The sequence below is a fragment of the Asterias rubens genome, chromosome 1, assembly GCF_902459465.1.
Source record: "Asterias rubens chromosome 1, eAstRub1.3, whole genome shotgun sequence".
In the NCBI taxonomy this organism is placed as follows: Eukaryota; Metazoa; Echinodermata; class Asteroidea; order Forcipulatida; family Asteriidae; genus Asterias; species Asterias rubens.
Window position 1 is genome coordinate 12463436 of NC_047062.1, and position 23603 is coordinate 12487038.

The 23603-nt window shown below is 37.4% G+C and overlaps 1 long non-coding RNA gene across 1 annotated transcript; it reads left to right on the forward strand.

Annotated features, from left to right (window-relative positions):
- The first annotated feature begins 4348 nt into the window (after nucleotides 1-4348).
- Nucleotides 4349-15005, forward strand: LOC117297086. Its single transcript, XR_004519854.1, has 3 exons — nucleotides 4349-4484; nucleotides 14333-14375; nucleotides 14930-15005. It is a non-coding gene; the product is annotated as an uncharacterized LOC117297086 (long non-coding RNA).
- Nucleotides 15006-23603: the final 8598 nt, after the last annotated feature.

The window sequence follows — 23603 nt, forward strand, 5'->3', positions numbered from 1 at the left end:
TCCAACAGATTTTGATGAAAGTTCCTTGAGAAATCCTGAAACTATAAGCTCAGCGTAAATACAGTGGTAGTTTTTTTCCCAGAGGAGTGTCGATTATACGTGTACCTTCGTCCCGTCCAATCTGTATGAATGACTGTCACTCAGTTATTCCCAAAAGCACTCCTGTCCGAGTATTTCGCATGAGATCATCATTCCGTCACGAGCTTCTCTGCTCGCGCCGATGAGTTGTGTAACGTGCTTTTATATGAATCAACAATGCCAGCTACCGGAGATGCTAGATTCCAAACCGCTTCATCATGACGTAATCTGCATGGTCTTTGTAGCATTTTGATTGGATCTCTGTGGTGACAGTGTTTGTTAGGTAAGTTTCGGTTATGAAAACGTGATCCGATTAAGAATGAGAGTAAAGTCTGTTATGGTTACTTAGCGGGTTCCGATTAGCGCGTTGGTTATGGCTGGTACAGACAATCAGACTTGTAATCAAGTCTACATTGTTTTATTGTGTGGAACCAGTGTGACTCTGCATACTGTACTTGTCAGCCTACGCGTTATTAACTGGACCACGGCTGATTAAACAGCAAAAATTATCAAACTCAGGAGCACACAAGCCTAACAGGTCTTCCCATGTGTGTGTGTGTGTGTCAAGGTTACGTGCACATTTTACTTCATTATGCTGCTTATCACAAAGCCTCTCGGCAATCAATGCAATTGGCCCTCACAGTGATCCAATAGCAATTTAAAAGGAAGAAAAGAGACACGACAAAACAAATTATCCCGTATTGTCAACCAGTAACTCTCTTCCTCTACAATATTCATTCGGCACCCCCCCCCCCCACGCGGGACTAATCTGTCATAGTCTGGATGGTTGCTGAGAGCCCAGAGCACCTCCATAAGCTTATTAGATAAGTGGCATCACGTTTTGATACTTGAAATTGTTAATTTCTTTAGATAGTTATCAACCTTTTTTTCGAGCAGACATCACTCTCACTCGAGGACATCGGAAAGTAAAGCAGTTATCTCTGTGTGGATCCAGATCCCTAGGAAAGACATGAAACCGATCGCCACGTGAAATTGCATCTTTCCAACCATGTTGACAGTACTGTCCTTACTTATGCAGTAACTGTAAATGCCACTGGAGAATCTTTGTTATTTTGCGGTTGTCCCTTGCTATAGAGCAAGCGGATGTGCCGATGCAAGCATTGCTTTTATAAAAACCCTCAAGAGAACCTGACTCGGGGTTTAAATTTGAAATGAGTTGGGGTGGAACATAGGGTGCGTTCGTTGAGCTGCACTGGGTCGACCCCGGTGTGTGGCGGGTTTTTTTTTCAGGACGAACGTGGGTAATTATCTGCACACGTTTGTCCTGTCAGAAAAAAAAACGCCACACACCGGGGTCGACCCAGGGAAGCTAAACGAACGCACCCATAGACTTACTAGAGTGGGATCTGAACCAACGACCTCCGGATTAAAGTGCCGGTGTGGCAGTAGATTCTGTCTGCCGGTGTCGCATGCAATTATGTCCTCTATGCAATACTATCCGGAGGACATTATTGCATATGCAGTAATGTCCGCCGGACGGTTTTGCATATGCAATTGTGTCCGCCCGGACACCGCATATGCAGTTGTGTCCGCCCCCGTGCAAAACCGTACTTGCAGTAAATTAAACGCCCTTGGTCGACGGAACACGTTCGCCATTGTTTTTACAAGCTAAGTGCATGTCATGAATGACATGGGAAATGTTCGGCCGTCGGGTATTCGCTGCAATCATAAAATAAGTGAATATTCATGGTGCATATACGTAGGTTCAGTGCACGCACGCTCGCTTTACGCGCGCACATACAAGACATGTACATGTACAGTCATGTACATGTCCACTGGCCGTTTTTTGCATGGACACGATTGCATATGCAAAAAGTGTCCGGAACGGACAGTATTGCATGGCGGACACAATTGCATCTGACAGGTGATTAAGGGAATTCGGAGATTCGGTCCTCCATTGGCTAATGATTCAAAAGAGGGCGCTATCAGAAGAAGTTTGTACTTCCAAAAAGTTTGACAAAATCTCTTGCCGCATCGGACTGATTCGGTCTCTAATTATAGGGAATGGGCTGGGGGCCGGGGATCGAGGATGATTCTAAAGAGGGCGCTATATTGTACACAGTTCGCCTTATGGGGGACAGAATCTCACGGGGAGAAAGAATATCCTGCGACACCGGCATTCTACCAAGTGAGTTATGTAACCTTATGCTGGCGGTCTTTCTTAAAAATTGTCAACCTTTTTGTTCGTGTGCCGGTCAGAAGCTGTTCAACTATTAGCTGCAAATAGCCATAAAACATACAATTTTTGTTTAATTGTTGTGTATTTCGAGTCAATAGTGTATTGAACTATTTGACAGCATGCAGCACCAACATTTTTCAATCAGGTCAAAAAAACGGAGGATTTGTTCGTCTGATAGCGCCCTCGTTTGAATCATCCTCTTCAGCCCTTGTAAATTTCCCATTGGGGACCGAATTCTCTTGACAACGGCTCTCTTTAAAGTGACGCTTTTTTTAAAAAGAAGTAATTGCTCAATCAATTTATATCTGAATTGAATTCGAGACTTAAAGGAACATTGCAGAATTGGTTTTTGCTAACAAAACAGTTGCGGTGTAAACACTTTATGTAATCCACCATAAATTATACACATACACTGACAAACATGTAGAAGTTTAAAATCGATCGGCTATCTGGGTCACGAGAGAATAGTGAAATACCAATAACGAGTAATGGGGAGAGGTTGATAGTATAAAACATTGTGAGAAACGGCTCCCTCTGAAGTGACGTAGTTATCGAGAAAGAAGTAATTTTACACGAATTTGATTTCGCGACCTCGAGTTTAGAATTTGAGGTCTCAAAATGAAGCATCTGAAAGTATACAACTTTGTGTGACAATGGTGGTTTTTTCTTTCATAGTTATTCTCGCAATCCGAAGACCAATCGAGCTCAAATTTGTACAGGTTTGTTATTTTATGCATTTGTTGATATGCATCTGAAAGGACACAACTTTATGCAACAAGTGTGTTTTTCCTTCCAATGTTTTCTCGGAACCTTAAATTATAAATCTGAGGTCTCGAAATCAAATTCATGGAAGATTACTTTTTTTTCTCGAAACTACGTCACTTCAGAGGGAGCCGTTTCTCACAATGTTTTATACTAGCAACCTCTCCCCACTATACTCGTTACCAAGTAAGTTGTTATGCTAATAATTATTTTGAGTAATATTACCAATAGTGTCCACTGAGCGGTTAAGAGCGCTGGACTCATCAAGCGTCTCGATAATTCTGATCACCGTTTTGGTTCGAGTTCCCGACGTCGTGGCACTTAAAGGCAGTGGACACTATTGGTAATTACTCAAAATAATTATTAGCATAAAACCTTTCTTTGTGACAAGTAATAGGGAGAGGCTGATGGTATAAAACATTGTGAGAAACGGCACCCTCTGCAGTGCCATAGTTTCCGAGAAAGAAGTAATTTTCCACGAATTTGATTTTGAGACCTCAGATTTAGAACTTGAGGTCTCGAAATCAACCATCTAAACGCACACACCTTCGTGTGACAAGGGTGTTTTTTTCTTTCATTCATATCTCGCAAGTTCGATGACCGATTGAGCTCAAATTTTCACAGGTTTGTGATTTTATACATGTGTTGAGATACACCAACTATGAAGGCTAGTATTTGACAATTACCAATAGTGTCCACAGCCTTTAAAGAACCCAGCCGTCGATTTCAGTGACCACCAAACTCTTTCTAACTTAGGATTAATCACGAGTTATGTTCAGTAACCATAAACGTAATATCGCATTGAACCCATCCTATAAAGTTAGTACGAGTTACTCATAACTAGAGTTGGGATCAAGTTTAGCGGTTCGTAAAATCGGCTGCAGAACACTTTTTTGAAAAGTAGCTCAGCCGTCACATGCACCGGAGGAGTCCAACATGTGGTGTTGCGTTGGAAAAATACACTTCATCATTGTTTCAAACTATAACGTACAACAATTAAACCCCGTACAAAATCGTTGAAAACCATTTTGCTCTTTTTATGATGGTAAGAACAAAAAAATAAAGTGTATTAATTTCCGACCAGATAGTCTTCCTTGTACTCGACTAAAAAAATGAAATTGTCGAACTTTTTTTTCAGGGACCAAAATATCATGCCTGTTTTCTGGAAACAGAAACCGAACTTTGGTTTCCACCCTCTGTTGGTTGTGCGCCTAGCTAAAATGCACAAACAACAGAGGGCGCTCACAGATTTGACCAGCTGTCAAAAAATAATGTGCTGATAAATTCATGAATTTATGCCGTCTGCTCGATCCTGGCCTCGCAGTTAGCCCTAGGTCTATGCGCTGTTTAAAAAAATTAAGCATACATTTCCATGACTATCTGCTTCAAAGTCACCGAACATTTAACTGGAAGAGGACCAGCTGTTTTTGGTATTACAGAATTGGTAAGTTAGAGCGTGGAGGTCGAAACCAAGAAAAATTGTGAATGGATCATGATCGTGTTAACATTAACAATAACATTTACCGGTCAACCCACCCGGCTCCATGCACAAGATCACAGGCTAGGCAGGATGCCTTATATTATGAATATGATGATATGATGATTATGTTCGAGATTTGCAATCAGTTGCCCTGCGGAACAGTGCTGTGTACCAAAATCTACCAAACCTAAGACAGCAATAATTAATCAGAACTCATCTGGGGTACACAAGAGATGTTTTCGGTTGATTTGGGGATATTTAATTGTGTCAAATCAAACTCAAACTTTTCTAGGTAAAACTTAGAAAAAGGACAGAAAATGGACTTCTGACTATATTTTTATATGATTCACACCTGACATAATGTTTCTGTCCTTATTTATGTTTGTACAGTCAGTATCAAATATACCAGAAGGCTAAACTACCTCAGACAGTTTCGCTATTCCTATTGATTGGTTGAGAGCGCGCTCTGTGGGGGTGTTTAAACGGTTGATAAAGACCAGGTGGAGCTGTTTATAACCGGTTGTTTTTGAATACCTTTAGATGTATACTACGCGCTAGTCTTGGTGCAAGACATTTCTCGTTAAGGGCGATGCAGGCGCTGTTGGTGAGTTGGCCGCGCTGTGAGTGACTGAAAGGAAAACAAGGAACGTCTTGCACCAAGACTAACTACGCACACGAATGCATTTCCGAAAACTGTCTCAGTCATAAAAATGCAACACCCGGACGGAGCTCAAAGACGTCGGAAAACGGATAAGTTTTACAGAGTTTCTGGAATGGGAATAAAAGAGTATTGACTCGTTCTTAAATTGTTGTTTAAAAGCTTGCAGGGTCATGCGATAAAAGCCCTCGCCTTCAATCGGGCCTTTATCACTCGGCCCACGCCCCTTCCGGTTATAAACAGCCGTTTAAGAACTCGTCGCTACCCTTTTATTTCCTTATTTTGAATAGTGCATTTTTCAAAAGACAAACAAATGTTTAACTTGTATGAGGTGCAAATCCTAAAGAAAACATAAAAATTAAAAAGCATTATTAATTATTACTTTACTCCTCTTTTTGTTAGTGTGTTCCTTTAACCTCGTCGACTAACACGGTCGGCCATTTATGGGTGTCAAATTTTTGACTCCCATAAATGGGTCATCTGAGTCGGGAGAAAATAACAGGAAAGTCCACCCTTGTTTCCGCATGTTTCGTCGTGTCATGACATGTGTTTAAAATAAATTTGTAATTCTCGATATCGAGAATTGATAATTGTTTTAATGTTTTCTCACAAAGTAAAGCATTTCGTGGAATAACATTTAAAGAGAAGTCTTTCAACATTACCTTCTGTAAACCCTGAAGTTATTTGTAAATCTGTGAACTTTTATTTTTTTTCTGTCCCGAAAGTGTTTAATGGCTTTAAGAGGGAGCCGTTTCTCATAATGTTTTATACTTTCAACCTCTCCCCATTACTTGTTACCAAGTAAGTTTTTGCTAATACTTATTTTGAGTAATTGCATATAGTGTCCACTGCCTTTAACACCGTGCGCTACACACTACATTACCATCAAATCTGTCTTAAAGGCAGTGGACACTATTACTCAAAATAATTATTAGCATAAAACCTTTCTTGGTGACGAGTAATGGGGAGAGATTGATGGTATAAAACTTTGTGAGAAACGGCTCCCTCTGAAGTGCCATAGTTTTCGAGAAAGAACTAATTTTCCACGAATTTGATTTCAAGACCTCAGATAATTAGAACTTGAAGTCTCGAAATCAACCATCTAAACGCACACAACTTCTTTTGACAATGGTGGTTTTTCTTTCACTATTATATCACAAGTTGGATGACCGATTGAGCTCAAATTTTCACAGGTTTGTTATATTATGCATATGTTAAGATACACCAACTGTGAAGGCGAATCTTTGACAATTACCAATAGTGTCCACTACCTTTAACATGTTTCACATTTTTCAAAATGAAACGATTTCAGCCTTTTCTCGTGATCGTACGCAAGCCTACCACACACTGCTCAGTCTGGATGCAACCTGCTGGCAGTCATTAACCTGTCAACCATGTTGTTTTATTCATGAAGCGCAATAACAATACCTAATGGCATTGTGAAGAAGATTATGTACTGTGTTCAGTAATTAGTGCAACGCGACAAGGACAAACATGTGTGTAGAATTGGTTTTGTTACTTTTGAATTTTGTTAATATTGCTATTACAGGGAAAAAAGGAAAGTCATTATGCGATATAAAAAGAGTCTTCTTCAAGGGTCTGTGGTCTGTAAGGAAAATATAACAGCTGGTGGTTGACCATCATTTAAAGAACACCGTATACAGTATACAAGCACTAATGAAGGACACTCTATTCAGACATTAAAGTCACCTGGAAGTGGTATTTTTTCAAAATAAAGCTTTTGTCACTAATATATGTGTTTTGATGAGTGGAATGTGAATAAACAGTTAACTAAGGCTTTAAAAAACCAGTTCTTATGTTATTTACAAATTTAAGAGTAGACCCCGACCCGAGAGGGCGCTGTTCGTGACGTCAATCGAGGCAGACTTTGCCTGTAATGCGTAGAGTAAAACCATTGCAAAGTACATGTACGGACCAAGTCGTGAGTTTGTACGTTTCAAAAAAAGATTGTTGGGGTTTTTCCAACAATGCCGTCCAGGTGTATTGCTGCTGAATGCAGAAAAACACTTTTTGAAACGTACCAACTCACAACTTGGACGTACATGTACTTTGCACGTGTGTTTAACAAAGTACATGTACGCATTGCAGGCAAAGTCTGCCTCGATTGACGCCACAAAAGGGGTAGGCGGAGTCAGCCCCCCAAACAACTTTATATATTTTTTTAACGTATAAATCGTGACAAACAATTACTAAAAAAATTGTTTTATTGTTCGTAAGCATATACTCTTAGGTTTTCTGCTTAACAACTTTATTAAATTGGGTGTTGATGATGTTTTTAGCTAGTATGGAAACACAAGTAACCTCTGTCTAAAGTTGCAGAAGTTGTTCACATGAAACTAATATAACTGGTGACTTGACGATAATTTCCTTCAAAACAAAGAATTCTGTGGCAGTTTTGTCTATAACTTCATTTTTGGTTACATGGGCCCTGTCGGTTAACAACAATCTTCTCAATTTGTTGTTGCTCAGTTGGTATAGCTCTTGCACATTACAGGATAATGTTGCCTTGGATCGGTCGAGTTGGTCTTTGAAAGCATTTGTAACCGTTTGTTATAAAATGCATAATGGTTGGAAAGATGTTTTAAAAGTAGAATACAATGATCCACACAAACACACCACAAAATTGCACGGTTTTCCTTTTACGTCTTCGACGAACACGGTCGGCCATTTATGGTAGTCAAATTTTTGACTCCCATAAGTGGCCGACCGTCTTAGTTCGTAAAGTAAAATGAAAACCACGTAATTTTGAGGCAAATTTGTGTGGATCATTGTATTCTACTTTAAAAACATCTTTCCAACCATATGAATTTTATAACAAACGGGTGTAACAGTTTTTAGAGACCAACTCGTCCGATCCAAGGCAACATGTTTCTTTAATCCGGAGGTGGCAGGTTCAAATCCTGCTCTTTGAACTTATTCTTTGTTTTAGCTTGTTCTACTCAAAATTAGACAAATTATTTTGTCTGTGCATAATATAACCAGCAGGACTAGTCAGTTTGTCATTTCCCGAGTCTGCAAGCTGTTTCACAGGTCCATATGTTAGTGTTTCCTTTAATTTTATTCAAGATTTTCATTTGTACGGAATTTTATTATCAGCATAATGTTTGTGTAATCAGTGGTAATAGTAGCTTTGGGATAGCAAAGGACAGACCACTTTTCAAGGCTTGTTCCCATAGGTGTTTTACAAGCATTTTTTGCAAGTGGACCGCTTTTAGGGGGATGCTTTGAAGGGGTCTGTATACTTTTTGTGAGACACATTATAAGACAATGTCCACAGATTTACATTAAACTTCCAATGGTACATGGTGGTAAGCTTCCCTTAAGATATTACCTACTGATGAGCTGCTGTAGTTTTTGAGAAATGAGTAAAACAAGTCACGAAAACTATTTTTGTCTCAGTGTGACAAAAATTAGTTTAGCATGTAAAATGTATTAACCTGTTTACGGTTAAGTTATACCATTTCTGTGTATGCTAAAACTGAGACAAATGTTATTTTTTGTGACATTGTATTAATAAATTTTCAAAAAATACATCACCTCAGCAAAATATATTTTTAGGGAAGCCTTCTCATCATTATCTTCAAACTGGAATGGAAAAACACATACTGTGATGTGAGTTGTTGCCACTACATTTTTAATAAAATGCTGGAGGGGGGTTTAAGGGAGGGGGCTGCAAATCGATGTATGTTATATACTACGGCTACATGGATCTATAAATTCAAGTTCATTTGAAATTGAATCAATGTGTGCTACTGTTTCGGGTCAAAGAATGTGTGCCAAATTAAATTATGAATCTTTCCTGCATTACTTTAATAAAAGTAAGTTCATAGGTTGGTGTTGAGATAGGATTGAATGCTTCGGGTGTGTGGAATATTTGTTTTAGTGTTGGTTAGTGTTGAATATTTACTTCAATGTATCTTAACAAAAATTACATATTTTAAAACAATATCCTACATGTATGATGTAAATGTAAGATCATATAACTTTTAGTTCATGACTGACTTTTGTTCCAAAATAAAATAATAATTTTTTTTTTTTTATTTTTTTTTTTTTTTTGTTGGGGGGGGGGGGGGTGATTGATAAATGTGTATAAAGACAATCTTCCTCTGAAGCCATTAGCAACATTTTAAAATGATTTTTTTAATAATAAGGGTGCCAACTTAAAAAAGGGCTGTTAGGCCGAAGAAACATATTGCTTTGGAATTAGCAGTTGATAGTGTGCAAACTACAAGCAAGCATTGCCATATAATCGAGGACTAGTTTAAACATACAATGATGATGCAAATGATTGCTCATCAGCAAACCTAAATCACAATTTTTTGCTTTCTCCAATTTTAAAACTAAGACACATCATAAGTACAAGTGCACCAAATCATCATACATAGTAAATTTAGGACACAATGAAATATACTGTACGTATTATAACGTTGGTAGCCTGGGTTAACCAGTTCTGCACTGTGAAAGCAGACTGTGAAATTGAGTGGTTTTTCTAAATCATTTCAACAGACTGTGGGTCCCAGCACTTTAATTTGCAGACTTTCAGATAGTATTAGTAGAATCATGTTTTAAATGACCAGTCCGTTATACTAAAGCTCTCAGCTTGAACAGTAAATGGTAAAGGGCTGCATGTTTAAGCAGGAGATCTGGGGTTAAATCAGGGTCAAAAAGCCTGGTGATTAATTTGTGAAGAATTGGGCGACTTGTAGATGGAGGTGATGTTAAATAAAAGCACAGCTAGAAGCAATGTAGTCAGAGTTATTAAAGTTCAAAGGGAGGTATGTTCTGGCATACACTAAGCTGTGGGAACTTTAAATCCGGAACTAAGTCCCCACAGTGTTTTTCTTTGATGAACTGGGTCACTGGAATTTTTTAGAAAAGAGAAAAATAGAACAACAATAGCAGGTTATCACAACTCAGTGTCTGAAAGTATTTTTTGGGTTGTACACTATGTAGTAATGCAGGTATTCAGCCAAATTACCTAGATTTAAAGCTCATCAGTTTCCAAACACAGCCTTAACAATTTTCTTTTAACTGGACAATATTTGATTCAATTTTAAAGTTAATAATAATAATAGAACACAGACGTAAAACAACTGTTTGTACAGCTCAGAGTGTACTTCCCTTGATCATCAAGTTGCCGAGTTCCCAGTGAAATTTGAAGATCGGTTCAAAGTTTAAACATACACTCAGAGTACGTGTTTGCAATAAAACTCACAAATAAATGTCCCAGTCACCAAGGAAATCTGGCAAATATTACAGTCACAATTTAATTATCCTCTTTTTGTTATCCACTGATAATGTCATTCAAGCTCATAATTTTACCCAGAATGTTGGAATAGCATTGCTAGGTGGACGAACTGTTGTGAATTCAAGGCCCAGAATTTCATCTTTGAACATGTTGAAAGGGCAAGGCCACTTTCATTTTGCAGAGGGCACTTCCATTGGAAAATCTCAAAGTCAATGGGAAACTTTTAAAGGGCACCAAGGTCAAGACCTTTGTGGCCTGTGTATAATTACAGACCTGGAATTCTGCCTAATTTGACATTTAATCACTAGTAAAATAAGTCCTCTAGTAAAATAATTGGTGTTGATAATAAAGTTAAAGTTATACTTTTATCCAAAAGCAAAAGGTAGTTGTTATAAGATGGTCATGGTGTTTAGTAGCCAAAAAAACAACTTGGTCTGAACGCCTAGTAGATTAGAAATCAATCCAAGTGTGGTGACAAATTTGAATCTCCATTGTGTCTGTTTGTGAACGCTGTGGCCAGAGATTCTGTTCGCAACCACGTCACTAACATTCTGTTTGCAACCACGTCACTAACGTCATGGAAGGGTTCGATGTTTTTGATAGAACTACCACGATAGTTTTTTTGCTGCTCAATAAATAGACACTGTACAGTTAAAATATTCACCGGTGACTTTTTTGATGACAGATTGGCCTATAAATCAGCAATATATTGCCAAAAACCAATCTATGACCTTACCTTTAGGAGTGCTAAAGCAAATTTGAATTAGACAGTATACCCTCCTGCTCCATCATCTATTTTTTCAACAGGTTTGGCAAAATTGGACAAGTCCAACACAACTTGCCACCACCTGTTTCACCTTGTACAATTTTTAAATAACTTTATGTATTATTTTTATGATCTAAATATTGTGCGCTGGTACCGAGTAGGTTTTAATTATTAACAATTTACATCTGACATTTTACACACCTAATTATTTTGCTCTTTTTCAGTTCTCTTTTTACCTAATTTCTTTTTTGTATAGATCTGTAATGGTTTTAAATGGGTGTTGTTTAATTTACCTTTAAGGTGCAGAACAAGATTTAGCAATTAGCCCTTCCATAAATTATGCTAATTACATTCACGCTTGCGTGGCACTTGCTGGGTAAACCCCATAGAGGTGTGCACTAGGAAGATGCACAAATGCGTATGTGTCAACCTACCATCAACCCCCATACAAAAACTGGCGCTGTTCCCTGAGTTCGCCCACCAGTAATGTTAGTGCCCACCCAAGATGTACAACTAATACATACTTCATGATCACTTTTTGATCATGATGTTCGAAAGACACCCAGACACCTTCTTTGATTAAAAACCCCATGAATCATCAGTGGAAGCAAACACTAGCTGTGGGCGTTTCTGCTTTTGGAGCACTTTCCATGGAGGTATTCGGAATCCGTAATAGAATCAATGCATTAAGGTCCAAAATAACCTTGTTTCTATGGCAACGTACCCAGCGTCAGGAATCGCTTTACTGTAAATGGTAACCATGTCAACTAATGAGGATGCTAAGAAAATGGGCTCTAATCGAATTGATGCCAAGGGTTCACTCTTACAGAAATGTAAACAAATGGTTGCTCAATTAACAAATAAGCGCCACTACATGTACATCCATCATTAAAATTGTTACATCATAAGCCTTTAATAATAACAACAAATATATTATGCTGGCCAACTCCTACATGTATGTATGTGGTGCATTTTTTTTCACTGAGAATGATATGCCTCTTGTGATGGTATTTTTTCTGGATGCGCCTTTGTTGATATTGACTTATTATTTGCGTGGTCTCCTTCTACATAAGAGCATTCAGTTTGAAATGTAACTACCTGGTACAGATGGCTGCAAGAGGCCATTGATTTTTTTTAGCGGTAATTAAATAGTAGAAATGACGAAGTTCTGGGAGCTAATTTATATTGTCATGAAGGGGTCTTCAGCTAATAAAAGGCAAACATTGCTGCACAAAAAAATGGAATAAAAATATGCATTATAGGGCCTATTCGATAAATCCTATTCGATAAATGTAGGAAAACAGGCAACCCCATTTCACAAAAAAAGGGTAGACTCTTACCACTAGACCACCAAGCTAGATAGTTCGGTAGCTTTATTTTTAAGGGGGTAATATTTTGTGTGCAGGTGAAAACTGCAGGATTAACCGCTATACAAATGTGGTTATTATTGTTATCAATATATTGCATTCCTGTCAGTGTGTTGCATTACAATCATGTATGTAGGTTAAAACAATCTATTGCAAAAAAAAATGTTTCTTCTCTTTTAAGGGATGAGATTGTTCAGACTTTTAGCTGAATTCAGACTTTTTATGTCGGCCTGGTGAAGAAAATCAGACAATATTTATTTCCACAAATAAAGAAATCCTGCTCATTGGTCTATTTTTCTAGTGCTTTGGATGCTGTTTCCAAAAGCTCCTGGGAATCTACAACCCCAGGGGGTTACCGACAATAGAGATGGCATAATTTCAACATACTTTTGACTTTGTATCCAAGTTTCAGACTTTTTTGTTAGTAATGACTCCCACCCCAAATTTATTATAGTCTACAGTTACCTGAACAAATATTGCTTGACATGCTTGATGTAGGCCTATGTATTCATGACGTCACTCGATGATGCTTTGTTTTTACGTTGTGGTTGACATGTCTGTTGGGTTTCAAGGCTCGGTTTCACTTTCAATTCTCGGTTTTAATTTCAATTCAGTTTTATTTAATTGATTTAAAGGAACATGTTGCCTTGGATCGGTCGAGTTGGTCTTTGAAAGGCATTTTCAACCGTTTGTTATAAAATGCATATGATTAGAAAGATATTTTAAAAGTAGAATATAATTATCCACACAAGTATCACTCGAAATTGCGTGGTTTTCCTTTTACCTCATCGACAAACACTGTCGGCCATTTATGGGAGTAAAATTTTTGACTCCCATAAATGGCCGACCGTGTTAGAAAAGAAAACCACGCAATTTCGAGGCATATTTGTGTGGATCATTGTATTCTACTTTTAAAACATCTTTCTAACCATGTATGCATTTGATAAAAAAAACGGTTAAAAGCACTTTTCAAAGACCAACTCGACCGATCCAAGGCAACGTGTTCCTCTAAAATATCATTACAAAGGTATAATTGGCTGTGAATGTTGCTACTTCGGGGACACTGTAGCTTTGTGAGGGCCTTTTAACAAAAATTAGTATACTTTATCGCGATGCAAATTTCCATTAAACCAATGCTGTACCCACTGCTGAAATATAAGATTCGAACTGCCTCTAGCTATCGGGCAATCTCGGTGGTCTAGTTGGTAAGACTCTGTCTAGAATTGTAAAGGTCTTGGGTTTGAATCCCACCCCAGTAATATGCCTGTGATTTTTTTCAAAGAGCTTGGGTAAGTACTGAGTACATGTACGCAGTGCTAACACACATCGGGGTATATAATGTGGGTAAAGCCAAAATGAATTAAGGCCATTTTACTGTAACTTCATTTATATGGTCTTTTGTTTTCCAATTTAGCAATGTTCTTCTTATATGTAAACCATTAGAAATACTGCATAATAAGTGGAGTTTGACAAATAAATTGTAACTTTAATGCTAGAGGGCACTATCAACTATGACATCATCATAAATCGATTGCAGTAACTGCTCTAATATGCGTGTGATTTTATTTATTTTAATTTTTTTTTCGGGTAGGGGGGGGGGATTTTTTTCCCGGAAAGTACTGAATATATACAGTGCTATCACATAGCCTTGTGTACTGGAAAACACAATATTTATATTTAAAAAGTCTGTTATACACAAGGAGAAAAGAATCAAATTATGAGCATCTTCCATCTTTCTTGATTGTTTTTCAGGCCTTGAACTTCGCTCTGGAAGGGGCACGTCAACTTGACTCAGGTAAGGGAAACTCCTATATATGAGGAAATTGTTAAATTTGTATCTAAGAAATTTGCAAAGGGCATCCTAGCAAAGGCAAAGTTAAAATGAGGCCTCCTCTTTAAAGCAAAACCAGGGGGAAAAATCAATTTATAGCACCTGCTGGACAGTACCAATTTGTGGTTTGTGTTCTTGGATTTAAATGTTGGATGTAAGTTTATGTATTAAATTTTCGATAGTCTTACTTTTTTTTTTTTTTACAGTCCTACTCCCACCTCCGGGGCCCCCTGAAACAAAATAAAAGGTTTGATAGTTTCCATTTGCACAATGTAAGTTTCCTTGTTAAAAATGAAAATATCAAAACAAAAGTGATATCAGGAACGCGGTTTTTGTTTTATTTGATAGAAATGAAAAGAATTGAACACAAAAATTCTGGAACCAGCTACAATTAATGAGGAAACTAAAACAAATTTACACAGTCATAATATTCTACTTGAGTAAATGTGTTTACGTTTGGGACAGACGCTCTGAGATTTGTTTGTTTGTTCACAAAACAATCAACTTGTGTATTACAGGACTGGAGTCTGGCTTTAGAGATTAGTTGCAATAATAACAGTTCTAACAAACGTCGTCAGGAAAGCGATCAGACTAAGAAAATGCAGAAATGAGGTATAGCTCTTTTTAAAGGCACTGAACACTTTTTTTTTTAATCATCCAAGAATCACTTCGTGTATCCCAACATGCATAAGTTAACAAATCTGTGAACATTTGGACTCAAATGGTCATCAAAGTTGCAAGAGAATAAAGAAAGAAAAAACTCCCTTGTTGCATTGCCTTGTGTGCCTGGAAAAGGCTTCAGGTCTAAAGTCTTTTAATATTTGAGTGAGAAATTACCTATTTTTCAAAAAGTATGTTTCTTTAAAGAGGAAGCCATTTCTAACAATGATTTATATTAACTTCATTGCTCATTACCAAATGAGTTTTTATGCTAACAATTATTTTTAAGTAATTAGCAGTAGTGTCTAGTGCCTTCTTAGGCAATGCTGTGAAGAAGGAGTGGGATGGCCTGCAACCATAGAGTTATATATAAGAACTAGAGGGCGCACGAGTGATGCTTCGTGCACAAACGCCACGGGACCGCAAGATGACAAACGCGTCATTCTGAACGCGCGTTGAATATGAAATACACGTTTGAGTTTTGTTTTATTGAACGCTCACGCGATGCTGTTTGTTCAACTTACAAAATGGCCGCACAAACACACGCTGTGAGATGCCAGTTTTGTCAACTTAGAAAATGGCCGCCTGCGCGCATGCCGGAGCGCGTATATAGGCCAGTGCGCCCTCTAGTTCTTATATATAACTCTATGCCTGCAACAAAGCTCATTTTGGGATGGTCGGAATGTTGATTGAGAATCATTGGTTATACCATTATCATGATTGTATTTCAGTTATGAATACTATTGTTTCGTATCTCTGATGATTAAACAAAGGATGCCTCATTTTTGTTTTTAAGTGAGCTTTTCACTGTAGTTTGGAAGCCTGAGAAAACTTGTAAACAAGGATGCTTGCTATGCAAATCAGAAATGCAGTTGAGGGGTAAACCCTTACTCTTCCAAGACAAGTGTTTTCCTTGTCTCCTTTACCTGCACTACCAATCCTAAAGCAATGGTTTCTTGCTCAAGTTCCCAATCAGGCCTGGAATTTCATCTTTGAACATGTTGGAAAGGGCAGGCCATTTTCATGTTGCAAAGAGAACTTCCAATGGAAAATCTTAAAGATATGCCTAATGGGAAATTTTTGAATGGCCTACATGGTCTGCGTGTAATTCCCGGCCTGCACAATGCCACAAACTGGACTCGAACCCACATTGATTAGAAACAGAGCTTGAGTCTGGTGCTCTAAACCGCTCATCAGCCGCTCTGTTCATTCTGATGTGTAAACATTATTACAACAAACACGCACAGGCCTGATACTTCACGGAGGCAACGCCCCTTGTCATTGCCTTGGTGCCCTTGAAATGCTCCAGTAGAAATTTACAATTTCCTCATAGGGTGCCCTTTGCCAAAGAGAAAATGCCTTGGTGCCCTTGCCCTTTCAAAAACGAAGCATACAGCCCTGCATGCATGTTACCCATTGCACTGTAGTCTGTAGAGTTGAAGGCCAGTGAACCAATTTCCATTTGATTCTTGTAGATTTTTATTTTTTTAAGACTAGGTGTACATGTAAAAACACAGACTGTATTTCTTTTTCAAAAATAGTACAATAGTGAAGGTCAGCCTAAACTAACAATAAGTTGAGAGATATTAAGTGTCAGATTTTTTAAGGTTCATGCAGGCTGTTGAAAAAGTTGAAAGATGAAGGTCGGCGAATTTCAATTATATTTTGGGGATCATCAAGGGGGGTGAATGGTTCCCCATTGGCATTGTTAAAAAATTCATGGCACCCCTCTGTTAGCTTGGGTGAGACCCCCCTGAATTTGGACACCTCCAATGCAAAGAAAATACTGTTTTTTACTGAAATTACCCTAAATTCTATCTTTACAGAAAAGTGCTCTAAACCCAACCGATTTTTACAATTTTGGGGTCATGTCTGTAGTGTTTTATATGTAATAACATAGCATTTCGTGAATTTGCTTGTTTGGTTTAGGAATTTTGCTAGTGAATTTTAAAAATGGCATCAAAATTACGTTTTCTATATTACGCAAAACGTCCGAAATTACTGAAATTTGAATTCAATGTACTTTCTTTATTCAGGCTAGTTCAACATTGAAACTCACATTTGTAAGAGGTTATGTTGTGTACTTGAAGGATATCAAGTTGAACATTTGGGTTTTTTCAAAATTGTTGAGGTAGGGAATTTTGTATATGGGTCATATTTACCCTTATTTGGAAGCAACAAATCGTGTTTTCCAGTTAAAATTGAGTTACCGCTTCCTTTTTATTGACACTTTTGAGTTCTAATAACTAAATAGATACAAAGCATCATTGTTCTTTGACAGAGAAATACATTTTTACGAATTTGGAACATTCCACTCCTTGATAGGGGATTTTAACCCTCCCAACCACGTGGTTTATCTAATTGTGCACAATACGCCCTCATTAATATTTATGCTGACGTCATATGTTAAGTGTCAAAGCGAGTCTGTGAGCGTTAGACAATCTTTATTTGTTTTTGTTAATAATATTAGCTTAAGATTGGGCCACCCTGTACAGCAACAACAAAATATGTTAAGCAATTTAATTGTATGTTCAAGAAAAACGTTCAGGACCATTTTTTAAGTTAACAAATTATTGTAATGACAAATGTACATTATAAATATTAGTGGGTTTTTTTTTACTCAAGGGAGAACCTATTCTACTATCACATTCACAAGTCGGTGAATGCATGCAATGGTATAGAAACAGAAACAGTTGCAGTTGTAATAGCATTTCAAACTTCTGATCTATAACACTTTTGAGACATATGACATAAATCAATCAGTTTGACCTGTTATACCTTTTTATATTTCTGATTCATTTACATTGGAAAAAAATATAAAAACAGTTACTTTTGATAATACAATGTACTCTGTTAATTATAAGCCTTTTGTATTTTGGACCTTGCTAATCGTCATAAACACTTTTCAGTTTGTTGTAATATTTAGTTACATTGTTGGTTTTCTGCAAAGTGAAAGGGATTACGATGTGATGATTATGTCTCGTCTTCGGAGCCACCTTTGTTGGTACAAGTACATTTACATTGACCAACAAGACTGTTTGGTACTTTGATGAAACTGTCTTTGCGCGATTCGGGTCCTTCAACTTTCAATCCAAAGTTTTCACACATCTTTCAATTCACTTATGCGTTTCGATTTACCTTTGCCCTGTGTAATTAGAGTACAAACATTGCTATCACCAAATATGATTGGATGGGATGTGTCTATTTCAGCATAAACTGATTTGCGAAGTCTTTCTTCGTTCTCTGAACTTTCCAAGTACGAAAGTCTTCTTCACTGGCATCTACGTCCATATCATGGTGACCCTGGCCTGCTTGATGCTTTATCTGAGCAGCTGCAAGCCTACTAAAAAACTTGAAATTTGTTTTGCAGTCCGCCATTCTGCGGGAAGGAAAACAAACTGACCATTAATATTTTTCAAGGTTTTCATGACTTTTGCAACGTGCATGACATCGGCTTTGTGCCCAGTTCTTATACGTACCTGCGTTGAACTGATCAGTCAGAAAAGATTTGACATTTTCAGACAAAGCTGATCCCTTTCTTGGACCTTTCAATGCCCATCCCATGTTCTGTATTATCATTTTCCCAGCTGATCAAGCTGCAGTTCCTGAGCTGGTGCTAGACTCTTTCTCAGCTGCTGGTATCAGAGGCACTGAATCTTTGTCCGCCCACTGCTTTCTTATGCGATCGTACGTTGATTCCTGCTCAAATTTTTTTACATGAACTCCAGTATCCATGTGGATATTTACTTCTTGAGGTGTTCGAAAGCATAGGTAGCAACCTGGTTCTTAACAAGAAAACAGGTTTGATCTACCTGTCCTGCCTGGCATCGATGTCCTTGGCATGGTTCCCAACTCTCGTGGTGGCTCAAAATCTGAAGGGATGTGTTCCCTCGGAATTTTTTCCCATTGCTTCTATTTCGAAGTCTTTACCAGTTCCTATTTCATATGCCTTCCATACACGAATTTCCTTATCGCGGAATTCAAAGTTATTCAGCAGACTTATTCTTTCCCACTTGGCACTCCCCTCTTGTCTCTGTTAGTTGGTTTGACAAACAGCAGTTTGGCATCCTTTGATGCCACCATGGGAGTCTGGAGCTTCCTTCATCTGTTCTGCATTTGTAATGTCATGCTTGTCATTTACCCAGAATTTCATATGTGATTTCATAGGTGATATCTTCTGGTCAAAAATGTCTTTACCAGATTGTGCATCTGAAAAGTCAAAGCGGCATATCTCTGTCCTTCCTCTATGCTTTAGGCCAACACTCTCAGAAATACTGGGCAATGCTAGCAGTAAGTGAGCATTATCATAACACCCTGCGTTATCACTGCGGAGAAATACTTTTTCGATGTTGGTGTTATCTTTCTTTGATGTCTTTAGCAGATTTTCAATTATGTTTGCCACTGTATACCAATCCTGAATGGCACCTTTCAAAGATGTGAACATAACAATTGACATCAAAATCAGAACCATCCTCCTTCTTTGTGATGACGCAGCTGACGTGCCAGCTAATGCCACGCGTCTAATAAAAATCTGTCATTTTCCCCCTATATCTCTGTGGCAGGTATTTCATGGCCCAGTCCATAATAATCAAGGCACCATCATTTCCAAGTTGACTGAGAACATTTTGTTTCCCAAGTTCTTGGTTCACTGTTCTCAAAAGGTATCTTTTCCAAGAAAGTATGTCCGACTCAAGTAGTGAAAATTCATGAAGAACTCGGAATCTATCTATACTTCAGGCATTGTGTAGGCTTGAGCTTTACGCTTGATATCATTAATAGTGGTTTGCAAGCCTTGACATCTATCACAAACACAATTCTAGTGTTTCTCCAAAAAATAAATTAAACTGAATATTAACTGTGATTAATTTCAGTTGAGGTGATAAAAAAAAGGATAAAATAGAAGAAGAAATAGACAGTAATGGTTATAGCAACAAACTTCAATGGCCTACCCCGCGGTACTAGTAATTATAAAGCAATTGTTTACCCATAGATATAGCTTTAAAGCACCATTAAACATGTCATGGTCAAGGTCCATTTTTGTATTTTACTTTATCCTAATAAAATTAATTTGATCTGATCCTAATTGTTCAACTTAAAATCATGCTTTTTTTAAAGGAAAGTCTAACTTGTTGCAAACTTGACAAAACACAAAATGGCAAATACTTCAAGACCTCTCACTCAAGGAATAAATAAAAACCCACACTTTTGAAAGCATAGAGCTGTTGCTGAAGGGTGTGCAATATGTTTTTATCAAGGACATTTGGAAATTAGCCTGAATATAGAAAATATTTGAATTCAAAAAAGGGCAAAAAATCAATGTTTTCCCTTTTTAGAAATTTTGCAAAATGGAGTAATTTGGTGTAACATAAAAAAAATGTTGCTAAAGTAGTAACCATGTGTACTGTTGTGTATGCAAGCACAAAGGTATGCACATTAAAATTATTTTTGTTTGAGATCAATGGGTTGCTTAGTTTTTCTAAAGTACCTTCTGTAAATTTGACGTAAAACTGTTTTTAAGCTCTTTCTTGTACATGATTTTGGGCTCATTTTTAGGAGGTACCATTATTTTCCAGGGGGGGTATTGCAGATTTTTTTAATATCATTTTTGTAAATAGTCTTCATAGTACATCAAAGTTGCAAAATGTAATTGGATTCCGCCGCCCCCCATCTTTCACACCTGCATGACCCTTAAAAAAACTTACACTTAATAGCATTGGTTTCCATTTTTATTCTCGCGAAATGAAATAAATATAAATAATGGTTTCAATGACTTTTGATTGATGGATTGAGAAATGGTTCCCCATGAATTGCTGTCACCTACGTACAAGAAATCGTGTTTGAATAATTTATGATCCTCACTTCTCTAGTTGTATAAACCATAGGTGTGAAAGGCTCACTTTGAATATGGGGTACTCCAAATATCGTGTATGATTTTATAAGATACCATACAATCAATCTATGAAAATTTCAACACATAGTTAAAAAACTGTTCGTCTGGGAATTCGTACATTATCCCCTCATATCGGGCTTATTGTGATTGCAGTGATCTACCAGTGATTTGTGGGTCTTCTTGTGCTATTTTCAATACTACCACAGTATTTCAGACAGAAATATTTATAAAGAGGACTGGTGCTGGCATGAACTTTTTTTTTTCCCTCAAAAAACAAAAATACAAATCCTGTACTTTGTCTGTGAAATACTTCAAGTAATTATTCTATGAAAAGGTAGCTTTTTAATTTTTACCAAAGTGTCAACCATCCTTTAATGAAGCATACATTGTAGATTTAAACAGTAGTTAGCATTCCAACTTTGAGCGCACCAACAAAAAACAAGACGGTAGAAGCACCCGGGAGCGTGCTACGCATGATCTTTATGCGCATAATTGCTAATTCATAATTCGTCGTTGGCTAATTGTGCTGGGAGGCAAAAGCCCACTTAATGGCACCTGTGCTGTAATTGTGAGAATGTGTATTTCCTGTGTTATGCTAATGTTCATGAAAAGGCGGATCTTCTATGAATATCAGCAACCATGGGCTCCAGGGGTGTCACCTTTGACCTATATTTCACTGAGGTATGTGCAAAGAAGCCAATCAGACAGATACTTGCTGAAAAATTAATGGCAATTTGTAAAGAACTAAGTATGAACAATTTGTTCTTTTGTTTTTAATTGTTTTTTATTTATTTCAAATTAAGCGAGATGTGGGCTTATTACATGTAGAACTATTGCAATATTCTGCTTTATGATACATTTATGTTAATGTTTGCCCTGACCAGCTGATGAGCTGAGTTGAGTCAAAGTAAATATTGAACCAATATGGCACACACAAACAAGGCTATAGAATTGCACAATAATTACAGCAAGTTGGTCCTCAAACTATTGCAATGTGTTCTCCCCTGGAGACCTTCAGACCTGTGACCCAATTCCATCCAGGCGCTGAGGCACAAAAAGTAGCTAAAGCACAACAAAATAACGCTTCCTAGAATAACATCGGTGACTGGTGTCCTGCTTAGCTTTACTTGTTTAGCAATGTATTAAAGGCACTTTTTGTAATTGTCAAAGACTAGTCTTCACAGTTGGTGTATCTCAACATATGCATAAAATAACAAACATGTGAAAATTTGAGCTCAATCGGTCGTCGAAGTTGCGAGGTAATAATGAAAGAAAAAACACCCTTGTCACACGAAGTTGTCTGCTTTCAGATGCTTGATTTTCGTGACTTCAAATTCTAAATCTGAGGTCTCCTAATCAAATTCTTGGAAAATTACTTCTTTCTCGGAAACTACATTACTCCAGAGTGAGCTGTTTCTCACAATGTTTTATACTATCAACCTCTCCCCATTACTTGTAACCAAGAAAGGTTTTATGGTTTTAGGCTAATAATTATTTTGAGTAATTACCAATAGTGTCCAAGGCACTGGACAACTTTTGTAATTGTCCAAGACCAGTCTATCCAGTTGGCGTACAATGTATCTCGGCATTCATTGCATAAAATAACAAACCTGTGAAAATTTAAAGTCAAGTGGTCATCAAAATTGCGAGAGAATAATGGAAGAAAAAACACCCTTGTCACACAAAGTTGTGTGCTTTCAGTATGCTTGCATTTGAGACCTCAGCTGAGGTCTCAAATTCATTTCAAATATTTTTGTGAGCAATTACTTCTTTCTCAAAAACTACTTTCATTCAGAGGGAGCCGTTTCTCAATAAATGTTTTATACTATCAACAGCTTTCCATTATTGCTCGTTACCAAGGAAGTTTTTATGCTAATAATTACTTTGAGTAATTACCAATAGTGTCCAGTGCCTTTGAAGGACATTTTCCTGCTGTAAAGCAGCTCAATGAAATTGAACCTCGGTTGAAATCTTGCCAATAGAAATTTCTTTTCGTATAATGAATTTTGAAAGATGATGGTTCAAAAATAATAAAAAAATTGTTCATATAGAAAATGTACAAAAATCATGCAGTATTGTACATTGCTGATGGACGACATAAGACAATGTCAGGTTCGAACAGTAATTAAGTTGAGTTTTTAATTAGCTACCCGGTATCAGTGGCGGATTTCAACTTGCAATACTTGTATTTAAAACTGTTAACTTTCTCAAATCTATAAAATCTGTTGAATTCATATGTATATTTTCAGGTTGGATCGGCCAAAAATCAGACCTATTATGTAGCATCTTTAACCTATTCATTTTTTTATGATTAGGGTTTCATTTATGACTTGTCTAAAATAACAATGGTTGATTGTCAAGCCACAGATTTGAACACAACCATTTTGGTGATAAATACCGTATCAAGCTGTACTCTTCCCGATTGTTTTTAATATTAAATTTGTATTTATCCAGCTATCCCTCACCCTTGCATTATTTTAAAGGCCTTTAATGTTATTACAATGAGGCATATTATGAATGCGTTTTCCTAGGGGGTGCTCTGGGAACATTTGACACGTCCTATAACCATGGAGAGAGACCCACATCTTGTCCACAGCTCTAATGGGTAACCCGTGCATTAAGCATTACCATGAAATATTACA